This window comes from Ornithorhynchus anatinus, chromosome X1, assembly GCF_004115215.2.
Source record: "Ornithorhynchus anatinus isolate Pmale09 chromosome X1, mOrnAna1.pri.v4, whole genome shotgun sequence".
Taxonomy (NCBI): Eukaryota; Metazoa; Chordata; class Mammalia; order Monotremata; family Ornithorhynchidae; genus Ornithorhynchus; species Ornithorhynchus anatinus.
Window position 1 is genome coordinate 3,174,644 of NC_041749.1, and position 16,554 is coordinate 3,191,197.

Here is a 16,554-nt window from a genome sequence, read left to right on the forward strand (position 1 = left end):
ACCCTGTAGATTGAAACCTATGTCATTTATTTAACTAATCTTTAACTAGATCTTACTCTATTTTAATACTGCTTTCTGCCCTCCCATCTCATGTGTTACCTCCTGCAGCAGTCAATTCATGGGTGACCTTTTTTTGTTACTAGTAAGATTAAAAAAAATAAGAAAAAAAGGATTTAAAAATCCCCATCTCTTCACTGTCAAAGCCAAACACTTCCCGGCTCCAATGTATACGGACATTCTATCCCCTTTCTTCTGCCCAATATGTTTCAAACAAGTTTTTCGATTTTCCTTAAGGTCTCTGTCAATTTCCCAGGAGGGAATTGGCTTACCTGAAGCGATTGGATGTAACGCTGGAGGCTGAGTTTATGAACCCTCGAGTGGATCAGCAAACAGTGTTGGCCTTCTGTCGGCATAGTAAGCATGTGGGGTGCTCAAAGAGCTGTGATCTTTTTGCACTTGCGTCATCGATTTTATTAGCCACTTTTTATTGCATTTAAGGTGTCAATTCCACCTGTGTGTAAAGGCTTGATTATGCCACTGTGGCAGGATCACTGATTAAAGTTATGTGATACAAAAAAAAAATGTTTCTTCCCCAAGGATAATCGAGGTGTGGAAATTATGAGGTGGAGACAGTTGTACAAATGAATCAATCGATGGCACTTATTGAGTGCTTATTGTGTGTGGATGAGTGGTTGGGGGAGACTGATACAAGAGGTGGACAGAAACCTGTCCTCAAGGACCTAGCGATCTAGTGGAGGAGTCAGACAGAATATGTTTGGAGAAAGGCGGATGATGATACCTTCTCCAACTCCTCCTGGAGTAGGACGAAACCTGATTGGGACAGAATCAGAAGCCATGACCTGTCCTCCTGGGGAATAGCTCACCTTAGGCAGGATCCTCTAGACTGTAAGCTCTCTGTGGGCAGGGAATGTCTCCAAGGCTCAGTCATATTATACTTTCCCAAACGCTTGGTAAAATCCTCCTCACACAGAAAGTCCTCGATCAATACCACTGACGATGATGTAGATGATGGTGAGGGAGGTCAATCCCAAGGTCCTCAGGTCATCCTTCCTGTCTCACAAGCCCGTAACCTTGGTGTTATCCCTGACTCCTCTCTCTCTCTTTCAACCCACATGTTCGATCTGTCACCAATACCTGTCGGTCCCACCTTCACAACATTGCTAAAATCCGCCCTTTCCTCTCCGTCCAAACTGTTACCGCATTAATAGTCACTCATCCTATTCCACCTACACTGCTGCATCAACCTCCTTGCTGACCTCCCAACCTCCTGTCTCTCCCTACTCCAGTCTGTACCTCACTCTGCTGCCCAGATCGTCTTTCTACAAAACATTTTAGGCCTTCTCACCCCCTCATCAATAATCTCCAGTGGTTGCCCAACCATCTCCGTATCAAACAAAACCTCCTCATCACTGGCTTTAAAGCACTCCATCACCTTGACCCCTCCTACCTCATCTCACTTCTCTTCTTCTACATCCCAGCCGGCACATTTCACTTCTCTAGCGCTAACCTTCTCACTGTGCCTTGTACACATCTGTCCCACTACCGACTCTTGGCCCACATCCTACCTCTGGCCTGGAACGCCCTCCCTCCTGAAATCCGATAGACAATTACTCTCCCCCTGTTCAAACCCTTACTGAAGGCATATCTCCTCTAAGAGGCCTCCCCGACTGGGCCCCATTTTTCCCCATGTCCCTCGCCATTCTGTGTTGATCTGACTGGTTCCCTTTACCCTCCCTCCAACCCCTCCAACCCCACAGCATTTATGTATATATCTGTAAGTTTACTGATTTGTATTGATGTCTCTCTCCCCGCCTCTAGACCGTGAGCTCGTTGTGAGCGGGGAATGTCATCGTTTATCGTTGTATTATACTTTCCCGAGCGCTTAGTACAGTGCTATGCACCCACTAAGAGCTTAATAAATGCAATCGAATGAATGAATGAATAAACTAGGAGAAGAGCCAATTGAAATGTATAAAGTCAGTGAGGACCTGAGCAGAGGAAACTCAATGGTTGTGGAAGTGACTGGGCTTTATTTTACTGTTTTTACATCTAGTACTGATGTAAACTTGTTTATTATTGAGTCCTGTTCTTCATTTTAGTATTTATTATTATTAAGTACCATCGAGTCATTCCCGATTCATAGTGACTCCATGGATATACTTTGTCCAGAACGTCCTGTCCTCGGCCATAATCTGCAACCTTTCTAATGGCTCTTCGGTTATCGTTGTTACGGTCTCTAACCATCTAGCTGCCCATCTGCCTCTTCCACATTTTCCCTGGAGTTTTCCTAGAATTAATGTCTTCTCCAGAGAAAGGGTCCTCCTGATTATGTGTCCAAAATATGTTAATCTAAGTCATTTGGCTTTCCAAAGACCACTTTGGTTTAATTTGCTCTAAAATCCATTTGTTTTGGGGGACTTGTATGGTATTCGCAAAAGCCTTCTCCAACACCACATTTCAAAGTATATTTACAATAATAATAATGATATTTTAAGTGCTTACTATGGGGCAAGCATTGTTCTAAGCACATGACCAATTTGAGTTCTTCAGATAAAGAATAACTCTCTCATCTAGATGCTCTTCTATGTACTGTTTCATTGTCTACATCTTCAAAGCATATATACATATATAGGTATATGAGTTATACCTATATATATATATACATATATATATATATATCTACTATCAATATTTGCCTTTGGTGACAAAAGATCAAAAAGGTTTTGAAAAGGTTTTCAGAGCAGGAACAAAGCATTTGGCTTGATTTTTTTAGTCTATCATGAGTACAGGTCTACGTGGTCCAGTTTATGAATTACAAACTCCTTTGTGCTGTTCAGAATCAGCAGCAGTTACAGTGACCTCATCTATCCTCCTAAATGCAGTAGGTTTTCTTTCCCCCATGGGATTGAACTCTTCTTTTCTGGGTCTAAATTCTGCTTCATTTTCTCCCGCTCACACCAAACTCTGCTCCATCTGGATATGATGTTTCGAAAATTGCAAACAGCCAAAGCAAATGCACGCTTTTTAAATGTGGATCAAGTGTCTTTCAGCTTTCCATCATCTCAAGAAGAATATACCCTTAAGATTAAGGTGATGGGTATAAAAGCGTATGATATAAAAACGAACTTACAGAGACTATCGTACGAGAAAGCAGAGGTGGTCTTCTACTGTACGACGTGTCGCTACAGGGTCTGCGGATAACACATTTCATTGAAAAAAGCAAGGCTAAATTACAAGCTTGAACCTGAAAATACCACCAGAGGGGACCTTTAATATATTATCGCCATCATCACCACTCCTATTACCACTAAAAAGAATGCCATAAATATGTACAAATGCACAAATGTTAAGGCCTATGGCCTGAGGGATTTATAATAAAATACTCAAATGCTGAATAACAGTAAATAAATGATGTTAATAAAATGAAGTTGTTTTTTTCTTTCCAGAAAGCACTGTTGCAGCATTTGGCATCAGAGTCTAGACAGACAGCTGTGCTGCAGCGGAGACAATTGGTTTGACTAAGTGCTTAATTAACTGAACCTGTGGAAGAGAGATGCCTAAGATTGTCCCTTCCATCATATGCAGAATTACTCCTTGTTGGCAGGCCAGCTGTGACGATGTTCCAGTAACTACTGGAAATGAGTTGAGGTCAAGGTGCTGAGAGGAAGTAGGAAGCCCATCCAGGAACTACATTTCCCAGATCGCTCTGGGAATTAGAGCCAATCCAGCTGAGCAGAGTCTTTTAATTGGGGAGGTGAACTGGCAGAAGCTTTCCTGATCTGTTGCTGATCCTTCTTACTCTGCTGCTGGGCCCCACCGAGAGTATTACGGAAAAACTCTGCCGTGGGTTGTTTGTATTTCCTCATAGAACTTCGTCTGTCTTCCTGATGGGTTCACCCACACTGAAACCTGTGAGCATAATCATTTTTTTTAATGCTATTTGTTAAGTGCTTATTTTCCGTCGGGCACTGTTCTAACCGCCGAGGTAGATACGAGCTAATCAGGTTGGACACAGTCCATGTCCGTCATGGAAGCCGTAGTCTTAATCCTCATTTTCCAGATGAGGTAACTGAGGTCCAGAGCAGATGAGGTAACTGAGGGCCAGAGCAGTGAAGCGACTTGCCCAGAGTCACACATCAGACAAGTGGCAGAGCTGAGATTAAAACTCAGGTTCTTTTGACTCCCAGGCCTGGACTCTAGCCATTACGCCACGCTGCTTCTCAAAGCAAGCCAATGCCTAATGTCCTCCTTCTGGGCACCTTTAAGGTCTGGGCATCCCAGTCTTACCTAGTTCATGAACTGTTAACAAAGAAAGGGAATACATTTGACTTTTCTTGTCCCAGTCTTACCTAGTTCATGAACTGTTAACAAAGAAAGGGAATACATTTGATTTTTCTTAATGTTGAAGGGTATGTTGGGGCAAAGATGATCAAAACTAGGATGTGATGATTTATGGACACTTTAGTGTTAACTTTTTCAGGTCAACATAACTAAAATGACCTTAAAAAATCAGGAGTATTTGGGCCATGATAGTGTATAACTTTTCTTTTTCTTTTTCCAGGTATCGATATTGTTAAATTCCAATCCCTGTTAGGTGGAATAATTGCAAGGGCACCAATTTTCTGATAAATTATAGGAGGAAGTCTCTGACTCCATATCATCCATTATGTGCAACCAAGCTTCTAGCTGGTTTCCAAGCATCTAGTAACCCAGTTTGCACACAGGAAGCTCCCAGTAAATGCTATCGATGATGAGGAAGAAAGAACAAAGAATGGATCACTGTGAATGTGATGTTCATTTTACATAGTATAAGCCAAATTTGGTGACTGTTGATTTGTTGATTGACGCAGGGCTATCCCCGGGCTAGGTTGAATTAAGTACAGCATCCCAGGCCTTGTGCTTTAGGGTGGTGAATATCTGGTAGCAGAAATCAGAGTGGCTTGGTGCTGCACAATAGCAAATGCTCAAAAAATACCACTGATTGATGAACTGATATACGTGTTTGGCTTGGGCCTCCTACACTCTGGGCAGTTTTAAGGTCCTGAGGGTCACATGGGGGTTCAGTTTGACTTTGGGGGTGGCAGGCTCCTTGGAATAATAATAATGTGGGTATTTAAGTGCTTACTATGTGCAGAGCACTGTTCTAAGGGCTGAGATAGATACAGGATAATCAGGTTGTCCCTTGTGAGGCTCACAGTTAATCCCCATTTTACAGATGAGGTAGCTGAGGCACAGAGAAGTTAAGTGATTGCCCACGGTCACACAGCTGACAGGTCACAGAGCTGGAACTCGAACCCATGACCTCTGACTCCCAAACCTGGGCTCTTGCCCCTGAGCCACGCTGCTTCTCTAAAGCCAGAGTGGGTTTGGAAGTTGCCTGACATTTTTCCAAGTTGCCCAATTTTTTCAATATGGTGATATCTTCATCCCATCTTTCTCAGTGAAGCCATGTAGGCTTTAAAATGATCTTCCTGCAAAGCTCTGACAGAATAACTCCCTCATTACACCTACACACAGGCAATCACTACATAACTGTGGGATTTGTTAAGCTCTTACTATGTGCCAAGCAAGCGCTTAATAAATACGACAATGAATGAATGATAGAAGCACATTAGGTGGTATTTACTGAGTGCTTACTGTGTGCATAGCTCTGTGCTAAGCACTCGAGAGAGTAAAATATAAGTTAGCAGACACACTCACGTCAACCTCTAGACTAGATATATATATATATATATATATATATATATATTTTAATAGTCCCTACCCAATTAGTCCACACACTCACAAACTCATACTTAGGAAATTATCGCATGGACCTCTTTGTACCTAGCATTATGATCTATTTTCCAAAGGATTTTCAGAGTTCTTGTTGTTTTTCAGTATTAACAAGAAGAAATTTGATTGAGCTTGCTAAGCAAAGAGCTCATCCGGGAATAGCGGCCCAGAAGATGGTCTGCTTTGCCGGTAGCTGAAGCCAGCCGTGCCTAGGAAAAACGAGACAAAAAGTCACTTAACATAAGGTGTAATGGCCTCCTGGGTGAACCACTCGATGTCATGTGAATGTCATGCTTTTGGGCCTTCCAAAATGGGTGCAGCAGCATTGAAAGAACAGGAGAAAAAGCCAGAAAGGGCCAGACCTGGGGAAAGATAATGAGACAGAGAGGGAGAAATATAACAGGCTTTAGAAACATGCTAGCAGTCCTGAATCCATTTTACCAATGGAAAAGTTAACTGACTTTTTGCATGCTAAATTAAGGATGAAATGAGTAAAAGCTACGGGAGGTTTGACACAAATTATTGGTCTAGAGCCTTGATTTCCATACTATAATTCAGTGCTGTTTTGTTCAGTTCTCACTCAAAATGTCATTAATTGTGATATTCAGCAAAGAACGATCAGCCTTAGGAGACTTACAAATCCAGGCTCTGGGAATTTGTATTTGCTTGGACAAACAAAAGCCAACTAGCTCTCTAACTCAACCCACAGAATTTGAATTATGGATCTTATATGCTCGTTAATAAGAATCAAGTTAATTCCTTATGCATTTTTTTCCAAATAGGAAATATAATCTCTCTTATGCTGTCCTCTAGCTAGTTCTGTAAAGCTTATAACTTAAATAATTTTCACTTTACTGTCGGAAGGCCTAACTGCAACACTTTCCTCTGAGATCAGTAGGGTGTTTTGCTGGTGGTGATTACATTAAAGATAGCAGCTACCTCACAGACCAGATTTATCCAGCTGTATATCAAAGAAGGAAACTTAATTATGTAACCTACAATCGGAGCAGAGAAGGGCAGCGAGCGAGAATGCTAATATGAAAAGAGGAGGCTTCATGAGGAAAATAAGGGAGGAATTGATAGCGGGTTGCTATTTTTGGCAATCTTTCCCACATCTCACACTGAACATCTTTCAGGTCTGAATCCTGAGGTGTGGACCCGACCGGTCCCTCTGAAGGCAGATGATCCACTTAGACGTTCATTCCGTGGATCAGCAGAAAGATCACGGACCCGGGTTCTAATTCCTCCCGTATGACTTTGGGCAAGTCACTTAACTTCTCCTTTCCTCATCTGTAAAATGGGGATTAAATATCTGTCCTCTTTCCTCGTTGGACTGTGAGCCTCATACGGGACAGGGAATATGCCTGACATGATCGTCTTGGATCAAACCCATCATTTAGTACAGGGCTTGGCCCATAGTGAGAGCTTAAATACTCTCATTATTGAAGAAGTTCATCCCCCAAACCATTTTCGGCTGTCCTGTTAGCCTCGAGGCATCAAAAGCGGCAGCAAAATCAGGCCAGCCCCCAACCATCTATGAAAAGGGGCTGTAGCTTTCTGTTGGATATCGGGGGAAGTCTCAAGTCAACCCAACTAATAAATGATGGGGAAGCAATATGACCTAGTGGATAGCGCATGGGCTTGGGAGTTAGAAGGACCTGGGTTCTAATCCCCAGTCAACCACTTCTCTGCAGTGTGACCTTGGGCAAGTCATTTCACTTTTCCATGCCTCAGTTAGCTCATGTGTCAAATGGGGACTAATAATAGTAATAATTGTGGTATGTGTCAAATGCTTACTGTGTGCCAGGCACTGTACAACCCAAGTAAATTGGGTTGACCCAATCTCAGTCCCACATGGGGATCAGAGTCTCAATCCCCATTTTACAGATGAGGTAACTGAGGCACAGGGAAGTGAAGTGATTTGCCTAAGGTCACCCAGCTGACAAGTGGCAGAGCTGGGATTAGAACTCATTCATTCATTCATTCATTCATTCATTCATTCATTCATTCAAACATATTTATTGAGTTCTTACTGTGTGCAGAACACTGCTCTAAACGCTCGGTAAGTACAGTTCGGCAACAGATAGAGACAATCCTTACCCAACAAGGGGCTCACAGTCAATACCTCTGACTCCCAGGCCAGTGCTTTATCCACTGTGCCGTACCCCTTGTGGGACAGGGACTGTGTCCAACCTGATTAATCTAGATCTACCTCAGCGCTTAGAACAGTGCTCGACACAGAGTAAGGGCTTAACAAGTACTATTATTATTATTGTTTCCTCCTTCACCCTAAGTTACAGGAGAGATCGGATTGTTATACCCTTATTGTGATAGCATTCTGGGTTGGGCAAGGACCTGCCAGTCTAATAATAAAATTTCAATCTAAAGCCTTAGTCCTCTGAGGGAGGATCCAATAGAAATGAAATATTCGCTTCTTGAAAATGCAGGTGGTTTTCCTTGCCAGGGGGTATGAAACCTCAGAAGTTGCGGAGCCCATTGTTGGGTAGGGATTGTCTCTATCTGTGGCCGATTTGTACTTTTCAAGTGCTTAGTACAGTGCTCTGCACACAATAAGCGCTCAATAAATACGATTGAATGAATAAATCTATTTGTCCTCCTCAGTTACTAGGTTTTTAAGGGTGTCATGTCATTATCTACTGCCCTATATGGAGCCTCAGCCACTCTCCAAGCAAGGACACCTGAGAAATCCAATGAAATAAAAGCTAATAAAATGCTCATTATCATGGAATGACAGAGACCAGAGACACCAGAGGGTTGGTTGGTGGGCTTTGTATGTTTAATGAACTTGATTTTACTGATGGCTGTCTCAATAATTGGCAGGAACTTAATCCTTGTATGTTCATTAACTTGATAATGTTTCATTTTAGATAACTGACTCTCTGGTTCTTGGTTATTTGGTTTTACTTGCTATTTGTCTAGAGTAGTTTGGACTTCAGATGGGAAAGGCTGCCATGGAAGGAACCAGGACAGTATTTGAAAGCTCTAGCCACTGGAACAGACACATTGTTTTAAACAAATAAGCAGACCTAAGCAGCCCTGCTGTTTTATGTAAGGATTAAGCTAATGCTAATTGCCCGCACTTTCCAATCATTGTTTTTTCACCCCCTGGTAGGAGGATGGCACTTTAAAACATGCCTAATCACTGTTCATGGGGTAGGTGTCAATTCTCACCCTGCAAGTCCATCATTGCTAATTTCAGCTAGCTGTGATTGGCTGACCCAACTCATCAATCAAGGGTAGACCATCTAGGACATCCCATGGTCGGTCAAGGTGGGCTTCATGTCTTGGCCAGTGAACTGAGAGAATGCAGAGCTTCAGAGGGTCTGTGGTTGCTTTTGATAGAGGAGGAGTTTGATGTGAGAGTTACAAGTTCAAAAAACCATTCATTAAAAAGTGGGATGAGATTTCATGGAAACATAAGGAACACTAGCTTATCAGCATAGTTGGAGAAAGTCTGGAGTGACAGAAATATCATCATTAACGACCTGAAAACAAGTGCATTATCAAAAAATGACTTGATGTCAGTGTGCAACAAAGGAATAAAACATTCAAGGGTCAGGTATCAATCCTTCCATCGTATTTAGCGATCATTCAGTGGTATTTGGGCTTACTATATGCCAAGGACTACACTAAATGCTTGGGAGAGTAGAATAGAATTGGTAGTAAACAATTATGGTATTTGTTAGCGCTTATTATGCACAAGACCCAGTACTAAGTGCTGGGGTGGCTACAAGAAAATCGGTATAGACACAGTCCCTGGCCCACAAGGGCTCACAGTCTCAATACCCATTTTACAGGTGAGGTAACTGATGCCCAGAGAAGTGAAGTGATTTACCCAAGGTCAACCAGCAGACAAGTGGCAGAACCAGGATTAGAACCCATAACCTTCTGACTCACGGGCCTGTGCTCCATCCACTACGCCATGCTGCTTCTCCCATGATCCCTGCCCATAAGGAGCGTACAGTCTAGAGGGGAAGACACTTATGTGATTACAGATAGGGGGATGACAGAGTGTAAAGATAAATACATAGGGATGGGGTAAATATCAAGCACTAAGGGGCCCAGATTCAAGTGCATAGGTGGTACAGAAGGGAAGGTAAATTGGGGTTATAAGGGTTTAGTCAGAGAAGGTCCTTTGGAGATGTGCTATAAAAGAGAGGAGGGTTCTGGCCTGTCAGATATGAAAGGGGAGGGAGTTCCGTGCAAGAAATAGGACATAAACAAAGGGTCAATAGCAAGGTAAATAAGATGGAGGTATAGTGGATGGATTGGTGGTAAGGAGTTTCCTATTCGAATTAGTCGCACTTACGGTGTGCAAAGAACTGTCCTAAGCACTTGGAAGAGTTCAGTCCAACAAACACACTCCCTGCCCACGTCGAGCTCATAGTCTAGAGGGGGAGAGAGATGTTAATATATAAGTAAATAACAGATAACTACATATGTGCTCCGGGGATGAATGAAGGGAGCAAATCAGGGCGACACAGAAGACAGTGGAAGGAGAGGAGGGCTTAGTCAGAGAAGGCCTCTTGGTGGAGATGTGCCTTTAATAAGGCTTTGATGTGGGGGAAAGCAATTACCTGTCTGATATGATGAGGGAGAGTTCAAAGACAGAGGTAGGATGTGATCGAGAGGTAGATGTCAAGGAACAAGAGATTGCGGTAGATCAACAGGTTAACATTAGAGACACGATTGTACGGGCTGGGCTGTAGTAGGAGAATAGTGATGTGATGTAGGAGGGGGCAAGATGAATGCTTTAAATCCAAAGGTGAGGAGTTTTTGTTTGATGCGGAGGAGAATGGGCAACCCCTGGAGTTTGGTGAGGAGTGGGGAAGCATGGTCTGAACATTTTGGTAGGATGATAATTCGGGCGGCAGAAACGGAGTACGGCCTGGAGAGGGGAGAGACATGGGACAAGGGAGGCCAGCAAGGAGGCTGATTCGGTAATCAAGGAAGGTTAGGATAAGGGCTTGCACAGAGAAGCAGCTTGGCTCAGTGGAAAAAGCCAGGGCTTGGGAGTCAGAGATCATGGGTTCGAATCCTGGCTCTGCCACTTGTCAGCTGTGTGACTGTGGGCAAGTCACTTCACTTCTCTGGGCCTCAGTTACCTCATCTGTAAAGTGGGCATTGACTGTGAGCCTCATGTGGGACAACCTGATTACCCTGTATCTACCCCAGCGCTTAGAACAGTGCTCTGCACATAGTAAGTGTTTAACAAATACCAACATTATTATTATTATTATTAATGTGCTAGCAGTTTGGATGGCGAGGAAGGAGCGGATTTTAGTGATGCTCTGAAGGTTTCTATTTGATTTGGATGATTGATTTGGTTTCTATTTCCATTTGGTGGATGACCACTGGAGGCTTTTGAGATTTGGGGAGACATCGACTGATCGTTTTTTGAGGTAAAGCGATCTGGCTAGCGGAGTGAAGGATGGGTTGGAGAAGAGAGAGAAAGGAGTCACTAAGGTCAGTAAGAGGTTGATACAGTAATCATTTAGTACTGATCGGTAGAATCTTGTGTCCAGCTTGAGTCTTGGAGGTAAAAGTGATATGTTCAAACACTACCAATGAGAAGGATAATTAAGATGGAAACTTAGTGGGCCCCGATTATCTTGAACCTACCCCAGCATCAATATGGAGCTTGCCACATAGTAGGTTCTTAACTCATGGGGAAAAGTTAAGTGGTATAGTATTTTTCCCCAGAAGGCCACCACCTGATTTATATAGTGTCTGAAACCAAAGTCATGGATTAAAATTGCATCAAGGCAGATGTAGTAATATGTGGTAATCACCTACTCTCTACCAAGCACTGGGCTGAGTAAAAGATAAATTGATCAGACTCAATCCCTGACCCACAAGGGACACAGGGTCTAAGCAGGAGGGGAAAATGATCAGGTCCTACAAAGCATTTGGTCCATGTTTGCCCACTCCTCTAGGACCTCTAATAGCTGTCCATTCACCTCCGCGTCACACAAGCAATCTTTACCATTGACTTTAAAACGCTCTATCAGCTTACCCTCTCCTACTTTACCTTTCTAATTTCCTACTACAACCCAGCCCGCACACTCTGCTGCTCTAATCCCAAAATACATACTCATACTGTACCTTGACCTCATCTATCTCACCATCACCCTCTGGCCCGAAAAGCCAGTACTAATAGCTTAGTACAATGCCTTGCTCCCAGGAACAGCTCGATAAATATGAAGGAACGAATGCCCTTTCACTTCATATCCAAATGTCGATCACGCTCCCCATATTCAAACTTTTTTAAAAAATGGTATTTAAGCACTTAAATTGAGCCAGGCGTCGTACGAAGCAGTGGGATAAATACGAGATAATCAGGTTGGGCACGGTCCGTGTTCCACATAGTGCTCACTGTCTTAATCCCCGTTTTGCAGATAACGTAACAGCCACAGAGAAGTTATGTGACTTATCCAGTGTCACACAGCAGACGAGTGGTTGGGCTGGAATTTAGAATACAGGTCTTCTGATTCCCGGGCCTGTGCCCCTTCCACAAGGACAGGCTGATTCTCTCTATGTGCACACTCTGCTTGAGTTCCACATTAAAAACTTCCTCATGCCGGGAAAGCAGCAGATAGGAGTGAAACAAATTCAGAGTTTTATATTCATTTCAGGAAGAAAATTATTCTTTTTATTTTCCTGTTTCTGACATGTCCTCTTTTTATAATGCAGGCAGACAGCTATAACATTTCTGGCAAGAAAAATCTGAGCCGAATACCAAAGTCACTGCTATGAATTATTAATATTGGGTTAGCCTTTAATAAAAACATTTTTAATTTTCGAAATGTGCTGCTACTGATTTGGGTATAGAGTACTTTCAGTGTGCTGCTAAATCAGACTCCTTTGAATTTGAGATGGTAGCACCATTTCAACCGTGAACTGTTTGGTGGGGGGATTTGAGGGTTTTTTTGGGGGGGAGGTGTTTTTTTTTTTTCACTTCTTTTTGATTTCTTTGCTCCACTCTTCTTTCTGACTTATATTAAATGACTGCAATTGTCTTGATTCGCGCGGCGATTTGAAGGTTACAATTTGAGCTGAATAGCTTGATCTAAATGGTCTCTGCATCAAGCAGTGTATGAAAGTGTAAACTTCATGGCTGTGCAAAAATAGACCGAGTAAATATGCTAATTAGATTCTCTAAACATGGCTTGTGCCTTGGTTCTCAGGAGACTTGCAAGGTTCTTTGGCAAATAACTTTGCTTCACACAACACAATCCCCTAAATCTCATGGTACAGCTGTGCATTCCTATCCAAGCTTCCACCATCGTGCCTGTTTGCTTGGCTCGAATCATTTTTTAAAATATTCACACGATAATTTAGCCCCTATTTGGGATCTTTCAACTACTTGGCTAGTGTAGGGAAACAGTGGATTTCAAGAAACGGGTGAAGCCATTTTCAAGACATGCAAGTCAGGATGTGAGGGATTTGAAATATTTGTCTTTGAATTTGAAATATGAATTTGAAATATTTATGTTTTGAAAGGACATGATAAAAGGTGCCAGATTGAAATGTCTGGCCTCCACATCTCCCTATCTGTACGTGATATAAACTAGGGCATATAATGAGATAAGTACAGTCCTGCGGTCAGACATGTCCACCAACTCTATAATACTGTACTCCCCCAAATGCTTGATACAGTGCTCGGCACACAGCAAGAGCTCAACAAATACCACTGATTACAGCGGTCTGCGCTCATTCGGTGCCATTGATAAGGGTTCTTAGCTTGTGATGGTTGTGGGATTTGAGGCCTAAATAAGGTCAGTGCAGTGTCCTGAACACTTCAGAAAGAAAATATATGTTCTCTGCCCACAAGCTGCTTACAATTTAATATGGGGAGACAGAAGTAGTAGCTTAAATAGGCTGAGATGAACTCTCAGGTAATATAATCAGAAGAGGTTTGTGTGTGTAGGTTAATATGTGGACCGTAGGTAAGAGTGAGAGAAGAGGTTGGTGGTGCTCAATCCCTGACTGGCCGTCTCCCACCGTCTCCAGTCATAATTCCTCTCATTTGGCTTCGAGGTTGTCTATCACCTCTTCCCACCTTACTAATTGTCCCTTTCCAGTCCAGTGACTTTTGCTCCCCTCTACAGGTCACCTTAAGGTACCTTTCTCTCACTTCTCTCTGCTCCAACCCTTGCCCACACCACACCTTAGCCAAGAACACCCTCACTGCCATCTTCAAAACCCTCCCGGTTGCCTGCCTCTCTCCTCCAAAGAATTTCCATCCTCCAAAGTCATTTCCACCTAACGGCCATCCCCAGGACTCATTCATGTAGATGCTGAAGTCTCCGAGGATCAGTGTGGGGGGCAGAAGAGTAGAGAAGGATAATGAGAAGAGGTTGAAATGGTTCACAGAGTTGGCGGCGGGGTGATGAGTAATCACACGGGGTGGAAGCTGTGCATGGCGACTTCAGCAGAAGGAGGGGGAGGGATTTTACATAAACCAGCATTGTGGGGCAAGAAAAAGCCAACTCCTTCCCCTTTTCCCAGTGAATCTCAGTTTCCTGAGTAGCTCTCATTTGAGGCTTTTTGTCCTGGGCTGCCCTTCAATTTAAACCTTGAACTAAAACAAACAAAAGATCCACAATGTCTTGCCAATTGATGAGGCACCATAGCTCCAGCATGACCCTGCCTGAGTCCCATCTCATAGACAACCAATGAAGCAGTGGTGCCTAGTAGATAGAGCTCGGGCCTGGGAGTCAGAAGCACCTAGGTTCTAATCCTGGCTCTGCCACTTGTCTGCTGTGTGACCTTGGGCAAGTCATTTAACTTCTCTGTGCCGCAGTTACCTCATCTGTAAAATAGGGATTAAGATGGTGAGGCCTATCTGGGACAGAGACTGTGTCCAATCATTAACCTCTGTGTACCACATTGCTTAGTACAATGTCTGGCACATAGTAAGCACCTTACAAACATTATTATCGTTATTATTATTATCTACAGTATGACCAGGAGGACATCACAAAGTGTAAAAGTCATCCAAATGATGGCTTTGGTACACCAAAGTTGGTTCTGTTTTTTCATTACCCCGCTTCCGAGTTCAGTGAGAATCTGGCATTTCATTCAATAGTATTTATTGAGCGCTTACTATGTGCAGAGCACTGTACTAAGCGCTTGGGATGAACAAGTCGGCAACAGGTAGAGACGGTCCCTGCCGTTTGACGGGCTTACAGTCTAATCGGGGGAGACGGACAGACGAGAACAATGGCACTAAACAGCGTCAAGGGGAAGAACATCTCGTAAAAACCGATGGCAACTAAATAGAATCGAGGCGATGTACAATTCATTAACAAAATAAATAGGGTAACGAAAATATATACAGTTGAGCGGACGGGTACAGTGCTGTGGGGATGGGAAGGGAGAGGTGGAGGAGCAGAGGGAAAAGGGGAAAATGAGGCTTAAGCTGCGGAGAGGTAAAGGGGGGATGGCAGAGGGAGTAGAGGGGGAAGAGGAGCTCAGTCGGGAACGCCTCTTGGAGGAGGTGATTTTTAAGTAAGGTTTTAAGTAAGGCATTTGCTTAACAAGATAACCTTCCCTTTTTCAGAAATTAACAATCTTCCAAAGATAATGAGTACAGTGAATCTTATTAACACACGTCTCACTTGATTAGCAAATAAAGTCACAGCTGACATAATCAAATCTGTCATAATTCAATTGTTTTCCATTTTTAAGACAGTAGCCTTTTTGAACAATTTTCCAAGATGGTATATTATTGCCAATAGCCACTATTTTACAAAAGCACCTGAAACTCTCTTCCTCAAATGATATCAGGTAGGCCCGTATAAGAGGTTTTGGCATTAGGCAGTTGTGCGGATACTAGGCGTTTCATTAATGCAGATGAGGAAAATCACTGTTGCCTAAGGAGAGAGCCCATTAACTAGAATTCCTGAGGATTGGAGGGCATTCTTGATTCTTAGATCAAGTCTTTCTCCTACTTCATTGTTATTTCAGTCCATGTGGGATTCTGTGAAAATGAGCCCTCAAAAGTAAATGTTGGAGGGGGACCAGGTAAATAAAATCATAGTTTTTCATTGTATCATAACAAACACAGTGCAAAACAGCAATCTTTCATTCATTCATTCAATAGTATTTATTGAGCGCTTACTATGTGCAGAGCACTGTACTAAGCGCTTGGGATGAACAGGTCGGCAACAGATAGAGACAGTCCCTGCCGTTTGACGGGCTTACAGTCTAATCGGGGGAGACGGACAGACAAGAACAATGGCAATAGAGTTGACATAGATTAGCAGGAGAATAATAATCTTTGACATAGATTAGCAGGATTTAGAAAGCCGGGAGAGAGTAGAAGGCGGTTTTCTTTTTTCCTTATGGCAATCAATCTTCAGTGAATAAAAGAAGGCCTATGGACACACAGGATTTCTCAAATCTGAGCAGATTATTAAAGAGGCATCATGTTGCCGGAGTAAACTGCAGTGCAGACGAATTTACCATGTCATCAGTGCCGAAATCTAAGTGCTCTGCCCGGCGGCTGGTCTTATCTTGCTGGAAGTTTCCAGTAATCCAAAGGGTTCTGGGAAATGTGGTTCTTAGGAAGCAAAGGATACGTTTTAGTCTTTAGTCCCCTTCGTATTCAGTCCCACTTCCAGTATGGACCTGAACACTTCAAAAAACGAGCTTCATCGACATTAAAGCCTCAAGCATTTGGAAGACTTTCAGGCAGTGGTATCGTGTGCTTACCGTGTGCAGACCACTGTA

General features: G+C 43.0%; 1 long non-coding RNA gene across 2 annotated transcripts in view; it reads left to right on the forward strand.

Annotated features, from left to right (window-relative positions):
* The first annotated feature begins 3,769 nt into the window (after window positions 1–3,769).
* Window positions 3,770–16,554, forward strand: part of LOC114806598 — a 71,641-nt gene continuing 58,856 nt past the window's right edge. Inside the window, exon 1 of one of the 2 annotated variants that reach the window (XR_003754641.2) lies at window positions 3,770–3,932. This is a non-coding gene — a long non-coding RNA (uncharacterized LOC114806598). The remainder of the gene's footprint in view (window positions 3,933–16,554) is intronic. The other variant, XR_005659521.1, reaches the window with a different exon arrangement.